Raw genomic sequence first — 25,221 nt, 5'->3', positions numbered from 1 at the left:
AGCTACTTTTCAGGTTAGCATAATCTTCTGTTTGCAAACACTGTCTGTTTTATCTGTGTTTTTGTTTTTTTTATTGGACAGCTGTGATCTTCTCCTTTCAAAACCTTGTCACTGCTGTTCAGCAGAAATGTAAGTGATATGATTAAGGAACATGGCATCTTGTATAATCGGTCGTAATCATTATCTAGGGGTTTCAGTAACATGACACATGCACGGCAACAGCAGCATCTGCTATGGACTGACAGATATCTCAAGCTCAGGATGATGGAAGCACACTCAGGGATTTGTAAACTTGTCTTGGCTAATGCCACTATCCTGATGTGAACCTGTTGTTGGCTATGCTGCTTAAAGGCCAAAGATTAAAAGTGTTTTATAAAGTTCATCCTATCCATCATGAACCCACAGCTCTGACTGGTGGGATATATCACCTTAGCAGACCTTTCCCACTTTCACTGATAGGATGGTACTTTTGGAAGCAGCTGTAAAGAGCAGAACTCATTTTTGTAGCATTTCCTCACCATGCATCAGATTGGTCTTTTGCAAACACTCACTATTGGATTAAATGTGTATCCAGAGAAGTCTACAAAGTTGAATTGCATAGTATAATATGTAAGTTATAAACACTAGGGGATGGATTCCATTCCGCAGGGCCACGTGACTGTAACTTGAGTGAGTCATCATGTTCATGCTGCTTGGAATTCTGTGCCCTGATTATGTGCTGAAAACTGTTGGCCATCGCCCCAGAGATACCAGACATACTCTGGACACTTCCTGAGGGAAATCTGAAGTCTGTATCTTCCTCAACCTGTAGAGACTAAAACCAAATTTCTTGCTTTCTGCACTTATTTCCCAGCTACTGTGCTATTTAAGATCTGGGAGAAGTAGAGATGTTTTCCATGACTTCTTGTTGTTACAGTGTCACTGGAAGGCAAGAGGCAATGAGCCAGGAGAAGAACAAGCAAATGAGAGTCAGGCCAGAAATGAGATGTAGACATTTTTTATCATTATTATTATTTTGGCAAAATTTAGAACAGCTGTAGTCTGCACTAATTTGTTCTGAAGCCTGACTGATAGCCAGGGTTCTGGCTGGGGGCATCACTTTTGCACAGGAAATGTGCAAATCTGTCATTCCTTCCCATTGGCATAAGAGGATTGAGACCTGGGCACTGTTCATTAACTATGATTTCAGATTTTGGCTTTCAGTCACTTCTAGACGAGACATCATATTCAGTCTGCTTCATTCAACTCTTTTTTGAATATTACTGCAGCTGTATCTCTGGGAGTGTTACACAGTATTCGGCCAGTGGGCATCCTGAATTCAAGTTATTTCTGCAATACAGCATGGCTTTGGGAACCAAACATGGTAGTTTATAAAGGCAAAGTCCATCTGGAGAGGTTAGTACCTTTTATTTGTATCTGTCATACACAGCTAATTTTTCCTGTTTATTCTCACTTTACGTTTCTAAGTCTTTCTGGATGACGATGCCTCATAACATTTAATATCATGATCCAGATTCCCTTACTGTCATCATGTTTGACCTTATTCCACAAATAATTTTCTCAGGTTAGGTTTTTAGATTATAGAAATGGGTTATGCTGATTTATACCATTTGAGAATCTAGACCATTGAGTTCAAGGGAATGACTAATGGAGTCAGGTGCTCATCAAGTTCAGTGACAATATCAGAATCTCATTCCACTCGTATTTGAGGACAAAGAATAGAGATCTAATGAAAGGGGAGGCAGTTAGTTAATGGCATTTATGAAGGAGACAAATGGAAATGGACCTGCCTCTTTAAGACTTCTGCTACTTCTTTGTGGAACAAAAATAAACAAAACAAACAAAAAAACATTTTGCTTTATTCTCAAATACAAACATATTGGATGATTATTGTGTCAGTGCCAGGATGCAGGTATCAAAATTCATTCTTCCAACTTGTTTTCTTGCAGGTCAAAGTTTGAGAGAAAAATATGTGTATAGATAAAACAGGCACAGATCAGATGTAAAAATCCACCTGCTCCATGTATTAATGTGATTCTGTCTGTGAAAATATAATTTTGGGAATTAGGTATCAGGAAAGCACATCCAGATAAATTTAAACAGAATTTTGATTGAAGACACATTTGGGTATACAGAACAGGATGAGATTAAACCTAATGTAAAAGTACAAAAAAGAATATGACACAACAGGGCAATGCTCAGAATCTTCGCTCTTAAGAATTGCAGTTTTACAGAAGACATTGCCACAGGTGAAGTGCTGCTCCCCCTTTCTGCATAGATGTTAGCAGGTGTTTCTGCCTTCCCTTTGCCTCTGAGAAAAACATCTGCTAATATTAGCTACCTACTTGCAGTCCCCACCAGAAGGAGCTTAGCAGATGATATTTTCATTGGATTGTGCAATAATGTGAAGTCTTCTCTAATCTCATTTGGCACATTACCCACTGGATTTATGGAAATCCTTGATGAACCTTGACCCGGAGGTGTAACAGTCACGTAAACTCTGCATGTGTGCGTTGTGGTGGTCATGAGGTGTGCCCTTGACTTCACTTACTGCTTAAGTCTTTGTCTAGTTCTGCAAGTAACCCTTAAATCCAAAGGGAAGAAAGTATAAAAATCAGCCGTCTGAACACATAGCACTTTGGCTGATTAGCACAGAGAAAAAAAGAATTAATAATGAGGAGAAAAAAAAGATAGCCAGAAACTACAAACACCAGGGAGCCTGTTTCAGTGTTACTTGAAAATAAAGCAACAATAGCAAGACTAGTCATCTCATTAAATAATAATTTGTTATTTCCCTTTAATGCTGCACATGTTCTCTAACGGCTGTGACTTCTTAAGACAGTTGGACTATAATTTCCACATATTTATCAATAGGAAAGTTGTATAACTTTTAATGAGTCCTTGAACTGACCACCTGTGAACAAGAGGTATTGAAAACCTTGTCTCTTGAAATATGAAAAGTCCTGAAATATGATAAGTCTTCTTTATGTGGCTGATCTGAAGTGGGTCTTGAAATTACTGGCAGACAACTCAGCCAATGCTTCCTACAAAACTATAACATGCCTGCCATTTATGTCCAATGGCAAGAAGATGATCTTATTTTCACATTTGGAAAACTTCAGGTAATTAAAGAAGGAAAAATGCCTCTGCTAATTAAAGATTTCTTCTTTCAGTATGAAGGCGAACTGTATATTTCCTTGTGATCAGAGGAAATAACTTCAGCAGGAGAACTTTCCAGCTGTTGGAAGGTTCTCATGATCCTTCATGTCTACATGATTTATAACTTGGATGTCTTGTGACAAGAGGTAGATGTGCTCAGAGCAGGATTATGGACTCATGAATTTCATTTTTGTATGAAACTGAATTAGTAAAACTTGCAGCAAAATATCAGAAAAAAAGTCATTTGAAAACTGTCATTTCATTTCAGTCAAAAGGCTTTGCAGGTTTTACCAGCAACACAGTGCTGATGGCTGCTTATAAAATGGAGTCTTCCTTCATTATATTCTTGTTTACATATCATCTTTTTGATTATCCTATTTCATTTTTGCTTCACTGTTTTGTTCAGGTTTTGATTTTGGGTTTAAGTCACATATCCTCTGGTGTGCCTCACAAAGAGAATTCTTTTCCATTCAGTGTAATGAAGTAATGCTGTGTCAATATATCTGAAAATGTTCAGAAATGACAAAAATGCATTTCCATTTTTTATAAATTGAAATAAAATACTATTTTTAATGCAAAACTTTTAAATTATGCTTTCAATACAAAAATTTTGTCTCAGCCTTTGCTATGAATTTTTTTTTATATTGATGACTTAAGAAGTAAATATTTTCAAAGCATCATTTTTTCCAAACACTGGAAATTCTGCACTGTCTTTGCACATCAAGAAGAAATACAATTAAAAAAGAATTTTAAATTCCAGGTTTACACACAATGCTTTCATTTTTATTTCACAGATATGGATTATCTTCCAACTCTGAACATGCTGCAGGAACAAAAGGTACACACTGGAACTCCAATACTCACTTTAAGAAGAGTATAAAAGTTTTGGATTCATTTCCCAGTATGAAGGGCTCTGCAAGAAACTGAAGAAGCCAGAAAGAATTAGAAAGCACAACCACAAACAGTATTAACAGAAATACTGTATAATAAGCAAGGCAAATCATCCCTTCATTCAGATGGCAATTACATCACAAGTAACACAATGCTTTCCTGCTTTCAGCAGCACTACAGAGATAACCTCCCTGTGATGAATTTATTTTGAGCAATTTTTCCCATGAGCTGGCATGAACCAGGCTTTTCTTTGATGCTAGACATAAATATCCTACTGTAACTCTTGTCTTGCTCTTGCATAAATAAACTGTCTACCGGCACTGGAAAGAGGTACTTGCTATTGTGTTTCTGTTGTGACAGGGTCAAAAAAAAACATGCAGTGTGTTTTCCAAGGGGCCATCTTTATCCTGACGAACATCCATACAGAAAATGTAATTGCACCCTTTTAAAATATCATCTTGGTGCAGCAGAATACTCCGTGAATCTGCTGAGAAATTCACTGCACCAACAATGTCATCCTTTAGTTTTCACACCGTCTCAATGGAAATATGTGAAAAACAGGAACTACACGGCATTTCCCTTTGTGGCATCAGCCTCAGATGAGCTATGTTCCACACTTTTCCTTTTCACATATTAGAATGAATATGCAGCAGGAGGAGCTGCCTTACATTTTCCATTCTTCATGTTAAATATAATCTCCCAGCCTGAGTGCTGAATCACATCTCCCAACTATTCCCTGCTCCGATTGTGCCTTCACTTGTGATGCTTTTATTTACCATGTCAGCTTGTACCTTTCTTAGCAGTGTTGCTTTTCTTCCCCTTCAAACAAACATATCCTTTTCTCTATGGCAATCTTTGAAATGTGTGCTCAAGTCAGGGGTTAGGCAAACCTTATCAGTATGCATGTGTGTGTGTGCGTGTGTGTGTGCACTTGTGTATGTAATTCAGGTATTTTCTCTTACTGAGCAGTACAGTTGCATTGGAAACCTCGTAAAAGCCCGAGTGGAACAACAGCACAATGCATCAAAGAGGAGACCGAGATTCTTTTTTTCTGTAATTTTAGTTGAATGAATCACAAAGTGGCAATTATATGGCACATTTTTCTTCTAAAAAATTGGCCTTGTTGTGCCTCTAGACAACAAAACAGCATGAAGGAACCATATAGGCACAGCTTGGTTCCAAATAACCATGCTTACCTAATATACACAAATATGCCAGGCCTAACTATACAAATATTGCTGTTCTGACTTATTCCTGTAAGTTTCTGAAACATGTAACATCGTGAGCAAAAAAGAACATTCACTATTTATTTTCTCTGTATGAAAAGGCAGCAAGTTTCAAGCACAAACACATTTGCAGTGTGATAGGGAAAGATGACAGCAGTATCTGTGGAGCATTTCAAACCCACTCACAGAGTGAAAATCTTGCAATGGAAAAAATCACTGGAGGTGTGCAGCTTGAATTAATAAATCACAAGCTTTGATTTATCTAGAATATATTTTCTATGTTATTTAATTTAAATTGATTCCTACTGCGTTTTTCTTTCTGTCATTTTATAAGATATTCACGAGATACTCCAGGCAACATGAAACACTGTTAAGGGAACTACCACTCATCTCTTTTCTTATCTCTTGGGCTGCTATTTCCAGCATTCAAAACTGGCGCCTGAGTTGTAAAGCTCCCTTGCAAGATTCCTATCAGATGAGGGCTATTGACAGGCAGGTTTTCCTCTGGGAACTTAACGGAGTCTTTGAATTCATCAGAAATTGCAAATGATGCAAGATGACTCAAAAATGTATTCCCAACAAGCGCTCAAGAAATTCCCAGACCAGAAGCGTGCCTGAATTTAATAAATGGCATATTCAAAATGTAACAAAAAGATAATTTCAACCTGATTCCAGGGGAATCTTTAGCAGATGAGTCCCAGCCTGTGGCATTTGTGCTTGGCCCTGCTGTTTCCATGCAATTGTGTTGGGGGGTGCAGGGATGAGACTGTGAGGTCTCATATGTTCCTGCCAAACCTGGAAATGCTGCTGTCTGGGGCTATGAGAGGCACCCCTTACCAATAGTCAAAATTTGACTTGAATTCTCCTGTTAGTGGTTTGCACAAGGATTCTTACAAAACACATTCATGGCAGTCATTCCTCGCTCAGATCCACCAGTCCAAGAGGATTTTCCCACTTTTTTCTTCTTCCTGGAGGGAAAGAAGAAAGGATTTCATGAAAAGTTCAAAATAGGAATGCTGTACATATTTCAATTTGGTGCTCTCTTTTCAAAGTGCTTCACACCATAACACACTTCAAGCCCCATATTTTATTCCTATGCCTGTAGGACTTTTAGGCATAACCGATTGAAGAAGTCTGAAGAAACAGTAAACAAAGAAAGAGAGATTCTTCAAGTCACTTATTTATAAAATTCTGTTTTCTTAAAACAAAACAAAACAAAAACCCTTCTCTAGCATGGGTCAATCAGTATCCCTTTGTGGGCTCCTTTCTTCAGTGCTAAGGGAGAGATTTTGTTCTCCTCTGAAACAAGTTCTATTGGGGATCTAGTCCCATGGTAGGGAAATTGAAACTGAAGAATTAACTTGTTGTTGTTTGTGTTAATTGATTAATAAGAATAATCTGCTCCAGCTGGGATGGCTCTGGATCCCTCCTATTTCTCAAGCCTATCGTTTTATTTCTTTTCTAGAAACCGTAAATGTTTGATCACATGGGTCCAACTACTTCAAAGTCACTACCTCAAAACCATCATTTTTCTACTGATACCTTTTAGCTTCTGCTTTTTTTTTTTCCCCAGAGCTCTGGTCCTTATTCAAATTAAAAGCAAACAAACAAACAAATGCATCTCTTTATTCCTTTTCCTTGCCCAAATGCCTTGCAAGACAAAAACAAATAACCACTTTGATCTGGAGAGAGTGTGGATTTTCCTTCTTCTTTAAAACAAGCAGAGGATATTTGTGCAAGCGAAGGGTCAGGGTCAGGACAGGCAGAGCTTGTAACTGAAGTTGTCTGTCTTCGGGCCACGCAACTGGGCTGCAAGTTTCCCTAATGCCTTGGCACTGATCCATACCCTGACCTGGAGGCACTGAGCTCAGGCAAAGAAGCCAATTAGGTTATAACCTGAAGTTGGTTCAAGCAGAGGTCCCGTAGGTGAACTCTGGCTGCATTATCCACTAAGCTGCCCTGAACTGCCATTTGGTTTCAGCAGGAATGGGTTGTTTTTGTCAAAAATCATAATTTCCCTGGGAATCAGAATGGTATATAATAATGGGGGGGAGAAATACAATTGCACAACTCATTTTCTTTACAGTGGAAAAGTCATTTTATTGAAAGTCATTCTCTCTGTTGTTCTCCTTTATGTAGATTCTGTAAGAGTGTGCTTCTTAATACTTCATTCCATTAGCACATCTCCTGTTCTATTTCAAAGTGTACATTTAAATGAGAACAATACTCAGAAAAGAAAAAAAACACTCTGGTGCATTTGCATTTGCTGAAAGGGACAAACCATGAATGAATGCTACAACAGCTTTTGTAATTTCCTCTGTATTCCCTTATTTTCTTAGCATATTTGTCAGGAAAAAAAAAAAAATGAGAACTAAGATATGAACACTGAACCTTGGTTTCTATGCAGTGGTACAACTCCATAAAGTCAGTGGAGCTACTTTGATTCGTATCAGTTGAAGGTCTGTCCTAAAAGTTTGCAGAAGTAATGGGAGAATTTCAGCAGTGCTCCACTGACAGAGGAGAGATGTGCTGAGGGGAGCTGCATGTGCAGGGACTGCGCAGCCATGACTGCTTACACATTAATTAAAGCAGTTTTTTATTTTTGTACTGGAAAGCTGGTTAAAACCATCTGTTTCAGAATATTCTACAAGCTAAGAAGAAAATGTGATCAAGATTAGATCTAGGTGATAAATAGTTGGGTTGTTTTTTTATTCTGTGGCTTAACCTAAACATCTAAATAGTATTTGCGTCAGAGTACTTAAGTACAGATGTAAAGGTTTATTACAGTGTGACAAACAAAATGATCTTAGGTTAATCTGCAATGTATTCTTTCAAACAAAACACAGATTTAATTTATTTTGCATTTCATTTCTGCATATTTTAACCCTTACAATATGGAAGCGTGTAATATATTCCGAAACAAATGCTGAAGGAAACTTTCCCAGTTTTTTACTAAAACTAATTGTTGAATATGACCCAGTCTGAGGCCTCTTACACATCAGGCAATCAACAGGCTGATGCCTCAGTGGAGCGTTCCAGCAAATTACCTGGCACAGCCATCGCAGGGTAGCTGTGCTGGAGCACATCCCTGGAGCTGAATTAGAGGTTGTAAATTGCCTCCACAAATCCCTTCCCTCATAGTCCCTTATTGTCCCACATAAGTAGCTATCATTTTAATTGACAGAGTGTTGTATGAGGGATGCAAAATCATGAAAAATATGAAGTGCATCATAGAGAGACAAAACACAGATCCATTGAAATTATACCTTGTCAAGAGGGAAAATATTCTGGTTGGCTGAACATGAATCAAAGAATTTGGAGGAGCAGAATGCTGGAATTACCTGGACTCAGAAAGTAAGTATAGAAAAGGATTAGGCTTGCTTATTTAGATTCCTATTTTTCTCTTCTTATTTTTCTTTTGTGTTGGCCACAAACAAAGGATGAAAGTTCAAAAAGGAAAACTGGGAAAGATTAAAAATATATGTAATAGCAACTTGTATTTGTGGGGTAGGTAACCCAGCTACTGGTAACAGCACAGAAGCATTTCCCTCAGAACAGGTTTGAGCCTAGCCAGAGTCCAAAGCAACAGCAATAGGTTGGCTGCTCAAGGGCCCACATGCAGTGAGTCTGTGGTCCGTGTCCATCTCTCATAACAGCGTCTAAGTGGTTCATAGGCTCTTCGTTGGCCCCAGAAACAAAGATGAATTTTGCTGTCTGAACACATCTGTCATGTTGGGGTGCTGACATCATGTGCGATATTACTTAGCAGTTCTGGTATTGTACCCTTTAAATAATTTCAGTAGTATCTCTTCTCCAAAACTGATACACTGCTATGAAAGAAATACATGCATACGTACGTAATCACAATTCTGTCCTCTTATGATGCAAAGCCGCACAGGAATATTCAATTCCTGTATCTTTCTTGCCTTTGTTTTCTGCTCCACATTTTGCAAATCCCCAAATGAAATGCATGCAACAGTAAAATGAAGATCAAGGTTTATTTTCTCCTTTCATAAGACAAAAACAAAACTGAAATATACCGTGGCCAAGACGCTGAAAAACGTGATTAATAAAAAATTATTATCCCCACTGAGTTCTATTTGACTTTGCATTGTGTTCTCCTTTGCTGGATAGGCAGAAATATCTTACACAGATATCAGTGGAAGTCAACAAAGCTATTTCTATCTTAAGGAGTGAGGGTAGAAGAATCTATACCTTAGTTTTTCCTACTGAAAAGAGAGATTAAAAAAAGGTTTACATCCAGTATTGATTGATTTATTTATTTAATCCATCCACTGATAGCAAGAAAGCTTCTGCTTTAGCACTTTACTGTTGATGCTTGACTGAACTATAGAGCTTACTTTTTTAATGCAACCCTGAAATCAGCTTCAACATTGAAGCAAAGGCCATGACACTAGAGAATTTCAAGCAGATGGAGTAAAAATATTGGTTTTATGTGTATCAGTGCAGTAGATGTTGAAAATATATAAAAAAAATAAAAAGAGGACCATTGATCAAAATAATAGATAGAAACATTTTTTAATCTGAACAAGTCTATACGTGTTTGTATCTCCAATTGTAAACACACATACAAAGACCTGCAGAAGTGTATCTCTTTCTCCTGAAGAATCTGACATTATATGTATCTTTCAGCTTTTAGCCTGATTCCTTGGACTGTTCAGCCAGAACACCATTTTCCCTTCCCTTCTGGCAAGCTACAAACGTTAAGCCTTTTCTACTCTACTGCTGCTTTCTTTCTTTTACTTGATACACAAGTTCTCAAATAGATTTTTATCTCCAAAAATCAACCATGCTTAAACTACAGCCAACTCAGCAAGGGTTTGCTTGAAGGGGAGAGACAGGTTTCTCCTGCTATCCCAACAGCACATATGAGTGCATTGACCAACAGAAAAGTCAATCCTAGGGTGAGGACCAAGAAAACTCTAACTCCCCTTTACTCTCCCCAGAGTTCAAACCTGAAGGCTGCTGACATCTCCTATGATTTAATCATTAGGATGAGGTGCTTTGCTGAGGAATGGCCTCAACAGAAAGGTCAGACTTCAGGGTTCAAGGATAACACCTGCACTAACAGAATGGTGTAAAGGAGATTTATTTTCTCAAGACAGATATTTATAAATATACTCTGCAAGTGCAGACTGTTATCAATACATTTTCTACACTAACATTCAAAGGAAAATGTGTATTACCATATAAAGCAAATTATCTAGTAGTTCAGAGCAAGTAAGTCAGCAAAGTTCCTGATGAACTGCAATCAACTGTACCCACTGGCTGGGGTGGTTTGTTTATTATGCTAAGTGCACTAATGTACCTCAGAACTGACAAATGCTCTGGAAGGCAAGGATTTTTCTGATTCAAAGTCCCCTAATACACCTAACTTTGCACAGAGTATTCTGAGAAGCAAGAGTTAACTTTAATGGAAGGCCTATTTGTGCTTTAAAATGTCATATATAGCTTGATTAATGGAAATAGATTAGAAATAAATATATTTTAATATGGAGAACGTACTTACCACTACACTATCAGAGCACAACTGACATGGGATGCAGTCTAAACAAAAGTCAGCAGCTACTAATGAGGCTTGTTAGTGATGCTAATCTATGTAAATGTTATTAATTGAGAACATCTATCTTTTATCTCCAACATTTGGTAATCAGGCAATTAAAAAACAATGACATTCCCGGCGGTTGTTCTCCTAGTAAAAAAAAAAAAAATAGTGATCAAAGAGTCCTGAATAAGGAAAGGGAAAGTCCCTTATCAAGAGCTGGGCCTTGCCTTGGGCTACCAGGCCTCATTAAAGGCAGAAAAGCTCTGTTGATCACCAATTAACCTGATTTGTAGGAACTCTGATAAAGACCTCAAACAACATGAGTTTTCTTAACTATAATAAATGACACAGTTTATTGACAAAAATAAAAACGTTTGGTTTGAAAAAGAACATAAAGGAGCTATTCAAATTGGATAGCCCTACCACACACCAGTCCTGAAAGACGTGGGATAGGTTTAACTCCACCACATTGGTGGCATATTATCAATGCCAGATACAGTCAAACCTATTAACAGCCATATACACAACAACCAAATATATACATATTTGGTAGCTGTCAAATAAAATTCTGTCATCTCTAGTCATAACAGACAGCAGATTGCATTAATTATGTATGTACTATGCTCATGAATGGAAATTCAGCGCTCTAGGGTGAACTCTGTATCTCAAAACACGAAAGTAAAAATAATAATAAAAAAGATTTTTTTTTCTTGAGGCTTAATTGGTGGACATTTTGTGATTGTACTTTTTTTTTTAAATCTTAGCAGTTGCTTTAAATCATCCCTCATATAAATTTCCATAAGCCTTTTTAACCCATTCTTACCTTTCTGAAGGATTTAATTCTTCTTCTGATATGTTGTCTATGGTGTCATTATTAGTACGTAGAACACTGCAGCACGACTGTCAACTATAATTGTAATTATTGCCAGCAGTTCATTAATTCACATAGCAATGGCCTGTCTCTGTTTCTCTCTCTGGAGAAAGAGGGAATAATAACTAAATGTAAAACTTGGGCCTAGAGTTGGGTGAAAAGGTATTGCAAATATGGTACCAAATTCAAACCTCATCCATGTTTAAAGGTTAAATAATTTTGTTCTATGACTACAGGTATTCCACCAAATTTATATGAATTATGAATATATCTGATAGAGATATAATTGTCTGTGTACTAGGGATCTTGCCAACATTAGACTGTACTCTAATAATAATAATTATTATTATAATCTGGGCTTACATCGCTTTATGGGCAAGATCTGTAAGCATGCTTTAGGTCTTCAGTGATAAAATGCATTTGAGACTGTGTGGCTAGACCTGTCTCATTAGGTCTACTGAGTAGCTGATGTCCATGATTTTATGGGCCAGATCTGACTTTGATAAGAATCAGATTGGGTCATAAAGTGAAAAAATACCACTGTCACTTTTTCTGACATATCCATTTGACACATGCAGGACTGTATCACAGATTTATAATATCAAAAAATCAGCTCACTTTTCTTCTGTATGATGGAGGCCTCTGTCATTTCCACAAAAATATTTTCTGTCATAAAATATATAATTTTTTTCTGCTTTTTTTTTTCACCCTCTATTCAATCTTATCCAATACAGAACTAAAGTGAAGAAAAAAATGAAGTACAGAGGTCCAACACCATCAAATGAGCAGTTTAAAACTTTAACTCTAATAAACAAATTTATTACATGTCATATTTAGTAGGGAACCTTGGGTATCAAGAAACTCGCCTGAGAAGAAATAAAAAGAAGACAAAAGAGTGAAGGTAGTATGAAGTGTCAACACCTACTTTGAAACTCAGCTCCCTTTTTCTTAAGATTTTAAAAAGAAAGCTCTGGTGCTTAATGTTGAAGTATTTGAGCATTTTGGTCTATAATGACATTTATATGCTTTTTGGGTTCTTTTTCTTATATTAACGCATCAGTGCCCTTCTCCTCCCAAAATGAAAGCTATTGGTTAGTGATACCCTGAGTGAGCTTTTATCTTAATATTTAGAACTGAGCACATTTTACAGCAAAGATAATTATCTCAAACCAGTGATTTTGGTTGGTCTTTGATTTAACTGTTCAAGCAGATGCCACCATAGAGATTCTATTATGCACAAACAATTGTATTTCATTGGTAAGTGCCCTCCATGCCTACCTCATTATTAGAACCCAATTAATTTTTCTTTGTAATAAAATGGAAAGACTTAGAGCTAACAGGAAGCCTAAGCTAAAGAAATTTGGACCAACCGCAAAGAATACCTGGAAGAAGCATACAGAAAGAAGAGTGGTAATTGCATGACACATGCACACACACAGGAAAGAAAGAACATAAATTGAAGTTTCAGAAACGGGCCCAGGGAGCACAGATCACAATCTAGCAAGATTGCAAAACTAAGATGTCTTAATTATATGATTGATGTAAGCTTCAAAAGAAAGCTCAGTATTCACAATGGCTACAAGGTTATGAATGTTATCTAATGCATAAAGACAACTGCCACCGAAGGCAAACACTACACCTGAAACTTCAGACCTTTCTCTTTCAGAACCAATCAATAATATCTTATTTTTAGCCTATATTATGCTTAAGAAAATGTGATGACATCCTTGATTGAAGATCACACAAATAATTATGCCAGTAATGACTCACTTTGTAGGATCTACAAAGACTGGATCTACAAGGACCATCCTTTGAATTTCTATGACTGTATATGCAAGGGGACTTGGTTCAACCACCTGAGAGAAGTTTGTAGAGTATTTGTTTGAAACAAACCAAAAATAATAAAGAAATCAGAAAATAAAGAACATTGATATTTCTTCAGTAGAAACATTTTTTTAATTCAGGGTTAGAAACTAAACAACAAAATCAATGCAAGCCTTTTTTTTTTTTCCAATCATGCAAATTATATCCCAGAAGGAAAATACTTTCATTTCAGTATCATAAACTTAACATGCTAAACTATTTTTCCAACTTTTGCTTAGTGTTGAACAATTTGCTCCCTGGGAGCATTATCCACTGCTCACAGAAGTTGGTGAAAATATTCCCTTAAGTTCTGTGGCAATGTGGTGAAGTAATTCCCATCTCTCCAAAAACAGTGATCAACATATCTATGTTAAGATGAGGAAGTGTGGTATTCACATATGAAATACACTCGCCTGCACACACTCAAGTCTATTCTAGGGGACTAGTATTTCCTTGTAAGCATCCAGAACTTCAGATCAATTGGATGGACATGATATATATCTTTATCCACAATTAAATAAGCTAAACATTCTCTAAAAGCCAAAAGCATATTATGGCACATCACATTTAAACAATGTAATGTTTTCTTCTGAGATGGATTTGGGTAGTCCAAACTATCTGATCTTTGCCAGTGTTGTAGGTGATACAATATTCTCCCTCACCTGATCTGTTTATTATTGAAGGGTAACACTCTTTCTCAGAGATACCCAAATATAACCTTAACACAGTTGGCCCAATTCTGCTTGAAAGTCATTTTATGAATCCCGATTGACCAGGTCTGATGGTAATAGAGTGAGAGTTAACGCTACAAGCATTACACAAAAATAAAAGCTATACTGTGCAGACAGGAAGGGTGAAGGGTCCATTGAAAATCAGAGAGATTAGCAGCTCATCACATTATATGTGGGTTATCAGGAGACAGAGGTAATGAAAGTGAGACCTATATCCTTGATCAATAAGAGTTTGACTGCATTTTGAGTTCATTTTCCCCTGCCAAGAGTGAGACAGCAAGCTTACTATTGATCACAGTGTTAATCCATAACTAGTCTGGGCCCTAGCCTAGTGGAACAAGGAGGAAAAATAAGATAATAAGCAGGAACTCTTGATCTTTTATTATTGTGTGCTAGATAAAGAGAGTGCAAGGTTCAAGGTGAAATACTTTATGATTAACCCCTTCCTTGCTGCCTAGCTCCAAGTGCATAAATCAAAGTGAATTACTCAGGCTCTGTTATACATATTTAAGCATCTGTATTTATATATATGCACACACACACCTTGAATTCTGTTTCCAAACATTGTGCTAGGATACCTGCATGGGTACACAGGCTACATCTGCATATGTCTTCAAAACCCAGAGGACAAAGACATTCATGTGGCAATTGAGTGTGATACCAGGGCCACATCCTCAGCTGGCAGAGACCTGGAACTTTCTCTCAAAATAAGCGAACAGATGCTACCGTAACTGAAACAGGATGCGACCCTAAACCTTACCTACAGCAATGAACTGTGAAAACTGACACACTGATGGTAGATGAGAAATAGTTCTCATTGCTTTTGTACCTACTTTAGCATCTAGATTTTGTTACAAACATACCTTAACATTCTTTAACCATAGGCTTTTATTTTTCCTCTGATGTCTTTAACTGACGGCACTTGCAAATAAGATGACTTAATCTTTCCTGTGGCAACAGCTGACTGATGTCAGAGACTGCCACCATTTCAAGGTGAGCAGCTGATGGGAACTAGTGGTGGCCAATTGCCTTTTAAGAAAACCTGGGAAAAGAAGGAAAATTAACATTATCCTCACAAATTTGTTTTGAAATGTGTGTATTCCATAAATCATACCTTCAGTAAAATGTAAAACCAACAGCATCTCCTTCAAGACTAAAGTGAAGCTTGTCTCCTGCCTTCAGTTTCTAAAAGCACTAGAAATGAGAGTTTACGTTTCATCCACTCAGAGCTTAAAAGCACATTAAGAGCCTACTAACCTCTTTTGCTGCTATGGTATAACAGAAATATTTGCATCTGTGTATTCATTCGGCCTTACTGCCTTTCTGTGTGAACCTGTTACACTTCAGCAGATATGGCTCAGTGGTGGCATTTCTAATCTGAGTTAAAGTGACCCGTATCCCAGCACAGCAGTCGCACTTGCCTGTATTGCTGCAGAAGTCTTTGGGATGAAGCTGAGCCAAGAGTCTTGAAAATGCAGTGTAGAAGGAATTATTTCATTTTCTCTGAAAACAGTTACCAAAGACCCCCTCTTTTCCTTGAATTTTCCAAGTTAAAGTCTTAAGATTGGCCAAACTGCATCAATGCACATCACCCTTAGTGAACTGAGAACACAAAGACACCAGCAAACATGGCACTGAAGGAGAAGTCTTGCACATTTCAGTGCGAATCTCACAACAGTGTCATTATTTAATACTTTGACTTTACCAAATCATAATTACATTCTGCCTGCTAATACCACTTTGCTATTCCAGGTCAGTAGTGTACTTTTCAGCTCTCTCAGGATACAACTAACTCAGGTAGCCTGTAAGACTAATTTACAACCTCTACAGAGCTACCTTGTGGTTAGCTTATTTTAGTAGTTGTTAAATTATCCCTATGCATCATTTACATGTTGCATGAGTTGGTCAGGATAATTATTGCTTGTAAAGCACTTTGAGGTTTTTTGGATGAAAAGTACAGTAGAATGACAACAAATTATTCTCATGATGTTCATGATAAAAGAAAAAGAATCTGGCAACAGCTTTCGCATTCTATTAAAAAGACAAACCTGTAGCTGGAATGCTCTTCTCCAGCTGTGAGTGCCCTGTTGTCTCAGATACTCAAACAGAGAGGAGATTAATCTTCAAGTGGTACATAGCCAGTGCATTTCTAGCGTTCAGCATGTTTTACACAAAACTGTAATGCAACTACCCACTGTAAAATAAATCAATTTATGGACAAAACAAGGGGAGGAAAAATCCTATTGCTCTTTAGTTTAATAATATACCAAAAAAGAAAATCAGGGGAAAGTGAAAGCCCTGAGAAATAGCAGGTGTGGGTTTTTATTTAATATCAAATTGCTAAAATATTGCTGAAGGCAGCACCCGCAGGTTAAGCTGAATGTTTCTTCCTATGCAATATAGAGAAGCAAAGACTCCTGCAGATCAGAAGCAAGCATCTCATTGCAGTTTTACAGGCTATGTTTAAGGAACTGCTCTCCTTTATTTTATAGTATTTCAGTAGCCTGTTGCACACTATTGGCTTTATATTCTGAGAAGAGGCTCAAATACTTAATGCCTTTAATTCAAGGTGTTGGTTTTCCCTGAAAAGGTGGTTTCCCCAAACTCTCTCATCTCATTTTTGTTGTGCACTTGAAAGCATTCATTAAGTTTGCAATGAAAGGAGGCGTTTCAAGCGTAGGAAATTGTCAAGTGGACTCCTGCACAGGAGCTGCTGTTATCAGGTCATGATCTAGACTGGTCGCTGAAGACTCGATATTCGTATGCAGGTATTTATACATGCATGTGAACAAGGGATAAATTTATGTGCTTTGAACAACATCCCCTACATCTTTATGGACTGTATTTTCTGACTACATCCTCCATTTATGTGCATGCCAATATTTAGTGCAATATCTGCACAAATAAAAGTTATTTTCTTCTTTTATCCAAGGCAGCAACCTTAAAAATATCCTTCATGATAATGTAAGTGCAGAGGTTCCAAGATACAGATGAAGCCCTCTATATTCATCTGTTATAACGTGTGCCAAACCAATAATGAAATGCAATGTAACATTCATAGTCAGATCAGAGCTTTGTGGTTTTACTCTCTTAGAAGTCCTGGATTTCTCAAGCTGACACTTCTGCCTGATGTGCCCTTGAAGAGAACTAAAGAGCCCTGCAAAATATTTGCAAATGAGTTCTGCTTCTTTTGAAAGTCTAATATGGAACATCTTACCCTCAGATTGTGGAGTGAATGCATCTCTTGTTCATGGATGAGGGAAAGGAGACACAGCCTGAAGTTAGAAGACTCCTTTTTTCCTTTTTGTTAGGAAGTTTTCACCACGTTTCCAGAAAGGAGAGTTCAGAGTTGGTCACTGGGAACTGAGCAAGCCAAGTTTCCAATGCAATGTACCATGTTATGGGTTTTCATGAACCTGGAAGAACATGAGGGAAAGGAAGATATTAGAAAAACAGCTTAAGAGAGGACACCTATATGAACAATAGCAATAAAGAAAATTACTTTGGACTGGAGAAGCATTCTAAAATTGGTTTATCATCAGCTGGCTGTGAGAAGTAGCTGAGGTGAACCTTGGGAGCTGCCCTAGTCTTTGAATGATGCTGCCCAAGCTGCATCTCACCTCACTGTTCCTCTTCCTACTTCAGCTGAGTAAGAGCTAATGTACACTCTTCTGCTCCTAATTCTCCCCACAAGGCAGGAGAATTTGCTTCAGAAATATTCCCTTGGAAGGTATTTTTAATAGTAAAAGAGCAGATCCATATGACTACATGAAAAAAGCCAGAAAACTCAAGTGAAATGAGAGCTAAAGAAAATGCTTTTTCATCCAGAAAGATTGGTTTCTTTCTTTCATTTCACAAATCATAACGACATAAGTAGTAGATTGAATAGATGTTTATTAATTATTCCCCTTCAAAATGCCCACCACTGACATAAATAAGAACTGAGGGATTTCTCTAGGGGATATTTATTTTAAATAATAATTTATTTTTGTTGGTTTGGATAGGGTTTAATGGCGTATAAGAAGTAATGCTGTTTGAGGAACATCAACTCATTCAAGCTTTTTGCAGTATTCTAACAGGCAATACAATTCTCCAAAAAAACATTTTCTGCAACAATATACGACAGATCACTTTTGTCTGATGTTCTATTTTATGAAGCTCACTTACCACTCTGGGAACACTCCAATGGTGAAGGCATGGAGAGATAAGCCATGGCCCTGCTCTGCAGCTGGATTTTGTGGGGATCTGCTCCATGGCGGAAGAACTTGGTTGTATTTTTCTTGTTTGATGTTCCTTAGAACTGTATGCCCAGGATCTGGTTTCTTGTCTGCTTTTCAGAGATTATTTGCTTAGATGTACTGCACAGAATTAATGTTTATGCCAGAGGTACACACTGTTAGAATGATGGTGGGATATTTCACCGTAACATACACTGCAACCACACCAAGGAATACTGGCATGAGCTGTTACAAATGGAGTTTCAACTCCAGATTGTCAAAACTGACAATAACTCATGTAATCATTTTATACCAATTATAGGTCATCTACTAATATCTTTAATTAATACTGTTATTTGATTGTATAATTTACAGTTACTGTTGGAAAAGGTTAAGTCGTCAAGAAAGGCACAAGGTAAACAGAAATGTTGTTAAGACCCAACATAAACATTCAGTTCAAAGCTTGAACTAAACATAAAGAGCCAGCACAAAGAAATGAAAGCCTAAACAGATTCATACTCAAACAGTCCAGTAACAATCACAAGCACACAAAAAAATTGGATTTCTTGTAGATTTCTTGTGAGGTAGTAGAAATTTTTTGTTTCTGTTTCAGTGGAAAATTGGTCCCTTTGGAAACGTTTTAGCCAAATGAATTATTTTTACTAAATTTAATTGTTATCATAAAATCCTTTGCAGGGAAACTTGGTCCAATTGAGGATAAATGTTAATGAAAGCTCAGGTAGTTCTGTTATCATGTCAGCAATTACTTATACATGATTTAAAACCAAAGCCCTTGAACAGTAAACCACTTTTTCTTCAAAGCATTTATTTCTAAAGATCTCATGATTTTTCAGCTCTAAGAAATTCTATCAGTGTCTTGGTTGACTCTCCCCACACCACAGGGCTCAGGAAAAGAGAATTACCTTGAGTGGGATTCACAGCCCCTTCACACCATGCTTGGGGTGGGCTTTAAGCCCTAAGACCTTCAGAACCCAGCACAGAGCAGCCATCAGGTTTCTCACATTTCCACTTGGAAGCTATATTACATCGAAGCAACTTTTTGCAGCAAAACATTGATTCTGAAATTACTGGAACTGCTCTTATTTAGGAGCTGACAGCTGCTGGAATTCTGGATGGGAAATTATTTTTGAGACATGTTTTCTCTTCCTACGTATCTGTACAGATCTGAGGGTGTTTTGAGCAGGATAGTCAACAAAACCAGGATAAATAAGAAAACCTGGCAAAAACAATGCAATTGAGAGCAACAAAGTTAAACAAGAGGGCTGAGATCAGAATCTGTCCCTACTGTTTCTTACTGACATATGCTATAATACTATTGAATTATTTCAGCAACCTGATGTGAGAATGGGGTGTGGGGTAGAAATTTGCAGATGGTAACAAGGGCAAAAAACGCAGCATGAATTTTAAATCTGTGCAGCATAACATTTTAGCATCAAAGTGAGCATTTAGTACCAAATACCATTAATTAACATTTCCATGGGCTTTTTATTAAATGCTTGCTCAGCAAGTCAAGTGTCTTTCAAGCCCGCAACAGCTGTGAATGTATAAAAATATATTGACACAGATATATTAACGCATGCAAATAAATGTATTTCTTTCATTTGTTATGGAAAAGCGTTATTATATTGTAAGGTTTTTAACGATTTAGAAACTAATTTGCATTGTCAATCTGCACAGATGAAAGAGGGTCATGTGTAGCTACCTGTCTACCTACAGGGATCACCGCAGCATCTGCTCCCAGCTCATCCTTTGCGTCTCCTGCTTGATAACAAGGAATGGGCATAGACCTTAGCCCAGGTCTCACTGACAGCATCTCTTTTATTATTACTCACATACTCATTCAATGGTGGCTTCAAATCCAGGTAAGAGTCAGCCAGTGCCAAACAAGAAATTAAAAAAAAAAAGGCTTAAATTGTTCAAAATAATACATTGCAATGAGCAGTTCTGCAGCTAAATGCAGTTCTTACAGCTTAATTGTCACATAGCTTGCTAACGCCAGACCCAGTTGGCAGTCACCTGATAGCTTCTGTTTTTACCCCGTGATAGTAACTGAATTAATTTGTTTCCTAATAAAATATTTCAGGATGTTGAGAAAATACAGATAAGTAGACAGAATCCTTATTAGGATCATCAGTATTAACATAAAATCCTTTTGTGCTCATTAAAGAAAATACAGTCAATTTAATTAATGCACATTAATCCCTAGTTGACATTAAAATCAGCTAAAAAACAACACTGATATAGATTATTAAAATGAGACCAAAAGAAGTGTAGATGGTGGCCTCCATAGGAAGAAAATCATTACTGGCTTCCTATACTTCTTCCTTTTATTCATGGAAATTGTAATTCAGCTGCATCCACTGTTGCCTGCACAATGCCCTAAGCTTGCACCCATGAGTTACTTACAGAGAGACATGGTGAGTGGGCATGATAGTTGATGGTTGGACTGGACGATCTTAGTGGACTTCTTAATGATTCTGTTACCTGTGGGACTCAGCAGCAGAAAGAAACACTGGGTATGAAAAGCTGTCCCAAGCAACAGTGACATGGGAAAGAGACACTGCATGGCCTGTAAGCGGGCATCCCACCCCTTCTCAACAAAGCCCTCAATCTCACATTTTATTTTAGAGTTAAGGTGTCTCAGTGAAATCTGGAATATACCCCAAGTGGTTCCAGTTAGCCAAATATTCCAGAGTGATATTATAAAAATTGCCTAAGGGATTGTTGTGCAAGAGGTTTTAAGATTCTAGACACCTAAAATTCATAGGTTCCACACGTGGCTCAGAAGTGCCTTACGTGCTAGCTCTGGGATTAGTGCAAGTGTATCAGCCCCACCTGGATAGCAACAGTCCACTGGCACCAGCCATGGGCTGTGAGTCTGTGTTTGCTTAAGAACTGTGACCCAGGGCTGCAGCGAGCTCTGCAGGCAAGCCATGCTGGGATTAGGCTCCCTCAGAACTTTTCCTGCCCATCCTCAGGGATCTGGCTGCTCTGGGTGCAGTAGGAATCAAGGGCTACTCCATAATCAGTCCCCTTCCCCACAGAGCTGGAAGCACACCAGAACCTGGGGGCGCTCAGGACTGATGTTTGCCATAGCAATGACTTTGGTGCCCATCTCCACAGAATACCCTAGACTTACAGAGTACACCCTGGAGTTAAAATTCTTCCTCTAGTGCCTGACACTAGGACACAGAGCTGTACTCATAGCTGCCTTCCCTCTCTGGTCCTATTTTTATTCAGAGTGGAACCATTTCAGGAGAAATTCGTGAACATACGGTCCACTTTTTTCCTTCCCATATCCCACCAGAGCTGGGGCAGAAGCAACGTCCTCACAGACAGAGGAGGACCCCAAGCAGAGATCACTCCTCAGGGGCAGCTCCAACCAACCAAGGACAAGGGTAGAACATCTTCCAAAAGGAAAAAAAGCAGCGGGCCCCTTCCTTCAGCAGGACTTCTTTCTTTCTTAAAACCCTGAGAACCCCCCCACACCTTAACTAGCCCCTTGGACATGGGCAAAGGCCTCATTGGTGAAGGGCTCAGAGCAGAAGCACAGCCCCAGATCTGCTGAGAGGCAAATTCTAGGACTTTCCAAGCTTCAGGGAAGAAATCTGCAGCACCTATAAGCAACAGGTCTATTTTAGCTGGCAGTTACATGGGCATTTTGAGAATATGTATTTTGGACATAAGTGTGTAATTGCCTTTGTATACTCAGCCCAAGCTGCTTTTGGAAATTGGTTTTAGATAGTTGTGCAAATATTACCTCATTATTGCTTTGTCGAGTGAGGAAAACAATCATTTGTTTCGAGAAGATGTGCTGTTGGCTGGGGGCTGATCTTCAACTTGTAGCTTAGATTTCAACTGAAGATGGCAGAAAAGCTTCCTGAAAGAAAAACATAACACATTCTGGTTTAGAATTCTTGTGTATATAGCAAAAAATCAATTCATTTTATAGAATCTAGGATCAATAATACGTATCTGTTCTCCTGGACACAAATATTTCAAAAATACCATTCAAGTCACGGCAAGCCTTATTTAACTTAATGAGAGTTTTGCCATTGATTGTTTGGTTACATTTCATGTTATATTTCTTCATTGATACCTGGTGGTTTTATTGTGCAGAGATTTTAACCCCTCTGTGAGGGCTTTTTTCCTGCTCTCTCCCCCTGGATTTCTGTCCTCTGCTAAAACCCTCCACACTCCCCCTCCACTATTGATCACACAGACTTGTCTTTTCACCCTACAGCCTGTTGTCTTCCACTACTTGAAAAATATAAAGCATCGGGAAGATGCTTTAGAAGAAAGAGTAAGATGTGCAATTACCCCACGAGGGGTACGGTGCTTTGAGAATGGTCCTGATCGCTAATAAATTAGAAGAACTTTAAATGTTTTTGTTGTTTTTTGTTTTTAATACCATGACATGTTCCAAACTATGATAAGATTTGGGGCTAATTAAATAAGAAGTAAGGACTGATAACATCCTGCTTTTATGATGGTTGTTAGCATGTCGATTCTTTGCTTCTTTTTTTGCTACATATTTTAAAGTTTCCTTTTAAGTGTGTGAAAAATGAGTAAAAGTGTCAAGCCTTATCACAGCTGACCTTGCTTTTTGGCTAGCCTCTCTCCCTTATCTATCAAACACATTACTCTCCCCATCATAACGTGGTAGTGCAAACATCGCAGCCGGCCAGCAAACATGACCAAAGCTACCTTTAAACTACCTCTAGACTCTTTAAACTCAACTAAAAGGCTGATTAGGTTCCACCTCTTTGGTCATTATCTCATTTCGATAGCCACGCAATGAAAAAGCAATCTAGTAAAAAGCTGTCTCATAGGAAAACTAGTTAAAGTGTGTGCTTGCTTAAGACGGTGTACTTAAAGAAAACAATTTATTCGTTTGTCAAAACCAACTGTGTAAACTAGTTTAGCTGTTTGCCGAGGCTTGGAATGAACAAACGTTGTTGTTTCCTAAAGAAAGTTCCTCTGGGAGGGGGGTAACGAGCCGACCCCAACGCATCGCGGGGGACAGCAGGGAGTGAAACCCCCGCTGCGCTCCGGGAAGAACGGGAGAAAGAACTGAGAAAGGCGACGGGCACTCCCGATCGTTCCTCCTTACGGGCGGGGGACGTTCGCCCCGTTATTGCCCGGGAGGAGCGCGAACACCCATTGCTCTTTGATCCTCTGCCCCCTCCCGAAATGAAGGGTTTTTCTTTTTCTTTCCTCCCCCCTCTTTCAAAACAAATTTAAAAGGGAGAGATTAGGAAGGGGAGGGAGAGGCTGGGCGAGCAGCAGGGCGCGGTGCGAGGCTGCAGCCCGCATGTGTAGGAAAACCACAAACCTTTCTGGGGTGATGTTTGCTCGGGTTCCTTTTGCAAGCTCGGCACAATGGCAACTATTCAAGAATCGGTCAACATGACCTGGCACCAACAAGCCCTGAAAACATATATGCTTCATTCTCGCAGAGCCTAGGAATCATGTTTTTAAGTGGGATTTACTTTACTTTGTCAACAGAACAGGTGGTGTGGCATTCACCTGCTCTCAAAGGGAAGTCTGGACCACAAAAATCAGCATTAGTGAGTCCCAGCACGCCTGACCGCGATCGATAGAATTCGTCCCGGGCAAGAACAGAGTAGAAAAGAGAAATGCCCCGGGATGTGCCCAGGCAAAGAGGGGCTCCCCAAAGAGGAGGGGAATACGCAACGGGTTCCCAGCCACGAAAGGGTTACGAGCCCGACGAACGAGGCTATCCGCCACCGGCACCCACTAGTTAAAATAAAAATAAATACAAAAAATTACTGATTAACGTGATCTGTCAACACTCCTTTGCCCCACGGAACGGCAGCCGATCTATTAGCTGGCACCTCCTTTGCCATCTCCCTCACCTTGTGAAGTCTTTGCATCCCTCGCCTGGCCCTGAGTCATGGGTAAATACCGCCGGGTGCCGGGCTGTGCCCGGGGTACCAGCTCGGGGCAGGCACCTCCCGGCGCCGGGCGCACCCCCTGCCCCGCGGGCAGCCCGGCCTCGTACCCTGCGAGGACACCGGGCGTTCTAAGGGAGCAGAGAGCAAAGCTGCGAACCCTCCGCCTCTGCGCGGTAGACAGCCAAGGGCAGAGGAAAGCCTTCCTCGAGGCACAGAGAGCGGGGTTGGAGGGCTCTTTGCAGAGAGCATCCTGCCGGAGAGAGGGGAAAAATAAAAAGAAAAAACAATACTAACCTTTAAAAAAATATATAAATATAGCCCGTAAGCAGTTGGGAAAGTTTGTTTTCCGGGTTGCGCAGCGGAAACACGCTAAATAAATAGCCAAACAAACAAACGTAGCACCTTAGTTACGGTTCCTCCAGCAGCAGACCCGCACCGCGCCCTGCCCGAGGAACAGGGGAACAACTTACAGGGAGCAGCCGCCTCACCTGGCACAACTTACTGCACCCCTGAGAGCGCTAAGCAGTTTGCAGGACGGATCTGCTGCGCAGTGCTTTACATATGGTCGTTATTTGGGGAAGAGGTTGTTCTGCTTTTAAGCTCTTTCCTGGGGCAAACAGCAGCCGGTGGCCATAAGTTTCTGAACTGCTTCACCTGAAGCGAGTGGAGAGAAAACTAACGTCTGACTCTGCTCATCTTAAATATGCTCGAATGTAATTGACTGCCGCTGTGAAGCATTTGACGTGGCTGATGGAGCT

The 25,221-nt window shown here is 39.0% G+C and overlaps 1 long non-coding RNA gene across 1 annotated transcript; it reads right to left on the bottom strand.

Moving 5' to 3' along the window:
* Positions 1-1,492: 1,492 nt before the first annotated feature.
* On the bottom strand, positions 1,493-25,180 carry LOC107318859. Its single transcript, XR_004308563.1, has 11 exons — positions 24,952-25,180; positions 24,758-24,832; positions 22,306-22,425; positions 18,475-21,029; positions 17,525-17,723; positions 15,171-15,349; positions 11,666-11,816; positions 10,807-10,989; positions 6,114-6,244; positions 4,024-4,082; positions 1,493-2,041 (listed from the first exon to the last, which is right to left on the bottom strand). It is a non-coding gene; the product is annotated as an uncharacterized LOC107318859 (long non-coding RNA).
* Between the last annotated feature and the right edge of the window lie 41 nt (positions 25,181-25,221).

The sequence above is a fragment of the Coturnix japonica genome, chromosome 10 (assembly GCF_001577835.2).
Source record: "Coturnix japonica isolate 7356 chromosome 10, Coturnix japonica 2.1, whole genome shotgun sequence".
NCBI lineage: Eukaryota > Metazoa > Chordata > Aves > Galliformes > Phasianidae > Coturnix > Coturnix japonica.
The sequence above is the reverse complement of the archived record's forward strand: the minus strand, read 5'-3'. Positions and strand labels throughout refer to the sequence as shown.